This window comes from Musa acuminata, chromosome BXJ2-3, assembly GCF_036884655.1.
Source record: "Musa acuminata AAA Group cultivar baxijiao chromosome BXJ2-3, Cavendish_Baxijiao_AAA, whole genome shotgun sequence".
NCBI classification, from domain to species: domain Eukaryota; kingdom Viridiplantae; phylum Streptophyta; class Magnoliopsida; order Zingiberales; family Musaceae; genus Musa; species Musa acuminata.
In genome coordinates this window covers 20,614,519-20,616,597 of record NC_088340.1, presented here as the reverse complement: position 1 = coordinate 20,616,597, position 2,079 = coordinate 20,614,519, and positions in this window count along the sequence as shown.

The window sequence follows — 2,079 nt, the reverse complement described above, 5'->3', positions numbered from 1 at the left end:
CACTAAACATAATCTCCGGTCTAGTCGCGGTGAGGTAGAGTAGACTACCTATCATTCCCCTATATGTTTTTTGATCGAAATTTTTACTATTTTCATCCATATCTAACTTAGTCAAAGTACTCATAGGGGTGTTTATTGCTTTTGAATTATCTATGTTAAATCGTTTTGACAATTCTATTGTATATTTAGATTGGTTAAGAAATATACCATCACTAAGTTGTTTGATTTGTAATCTCAAAAAGAAAGTTAATTCACCCATTAAACTCATTTTAAATTCATGACTCATACATTTGGCAAATGATTCACATAGTGATTCATCCGAAGAGCCAAAAATAATATCGTCAACATAAATTTGCACAATAAAAAAATTATTTTCAAAATGTTTGATAAATAATGTAGTATCAACCTTGCCTTGAGTGCCTTCTTCTTTGATGTTCTTTTTTTGGCTTGAGGACAATCATTCTTGTAGTGTCCCGGTTTTTTGCACTCATAGCAAATCACTTGGTCCTTCTTGTATTCGAATTTAATTTTTATATTATTTTTAAATTTGTTCTTTCTTAAATATTTTTTAATTTTTTGAGTCAAAAGTGCAATGTCATTGTCACTGTCCTCATCACTTGATATTCCTTTCAAGTGGTCTTCTTATGATGTAAGTGCCATATCCTTCCTGTTCTTTGGAAGGGGGTTCTCAAGCTCGCCATGAGCTTGACATGTCATTTTGTAGGTCATTAGAGACCCAATAAGTTCTTCAAGAGGGAATGTTTTAAGGTCTTTGGCCTCTTGAATGGCTGTAACTTTTAGATCCCAACTTTTAGGGAGGGATCTTAAGATTTTAGCTACTAGTTCAAAGTTAGTAAAATCTTTACCAAGAGCTTTGAGTCCATTGATGACATCCGTGAACCGGGTGTACATGTCTCCGATGGACTCACTTGGTTTCATTCAGAAAAGTTCGTAAGAGTGCACAAGGATGTTGATTTTAGACTCTTTCACTTGGCTAGTGCCTTCATGAGTGACCTCAAGAGTTCTCCAAATATCAAAAGCCGAATCACAAATTGAAACACGATTAAATTCATTTTTGTCTAGTGCACAAAACAAGGCATTCATAGCCTTTGCGTTTAAAGCAAAAACCTTCTTCTCCGATTCATTCCATTCGCTCATCGGAAGAGAAGATTTTTGAAATCCGTTTTCAACAATAGTCTAAAGCTCGAAATCCATGGAAATGAGGAAGATCCTCATACGAGTCTTCCAATAAGTATAATACGACCCATTAAACAAGGGTGGACGTGTGATAGAATGACCCTCATGTATGCCGGAGTAAGCCATCTCTCTTGGGTATCAAGCCAAATATGAGAGTGAGCCTTGCTCTGATACCAATTGTTAGGATCGGAGCGGCACTAAGAGGGGAGGGTGAATTAGTGCAGTGGATTAAAACGTCGGTTTTGACAAATCTTTCGTATGATAAAAATCGAACTCGGAAGTGCTTAACTTGAAAGCGTATTCACAAAGTTATGCAGCAAAGGTAATGAGGAAATAAAGCACGTAAGAAGGTTTGCAGTAATGTAAATAGCAGTAATGAAATGCAAACCAGAGATTACGCCGATTTTAAAGTGGTTCGATCAAATGACCTACATCCACTTGCGAGGCCCTCTTCGATGAGGCTCCCACCTTCCACTAGCAAATCTCTTGAAAGGGAAAGGCAAATACCCCTCTTACAACTTTTTACAAGCGGTTCACACTCTTACAAATTTTCAGCAAGAAAGAAGGAGGTGAACACTCTAGCAAATTGAAAACAAGACTAGCTAAGACTTTTCTAAGACCTTTCTCTCAATCAATTGCTTCTCAAAAAGTTGTTATCTTAGTTGAGATTTGAGGGGTATTTATAGGCCTCAAGAGGATTCAAATTTGGGCTCCAAAATTTGAATTCTCTTTGGTTCCCGATGTTGGCGGTGCCACTACCTATCAGTGGCGGTGCCACCGCTTGTCAGGTCTGACACTGATAGTGGACTGGCGGTGCCACCGCCCAGCCAAGTGGTGCCACCGCTTGGCTCTCGGGTGCTGGGCGGTGCCACTGCCCAGTCT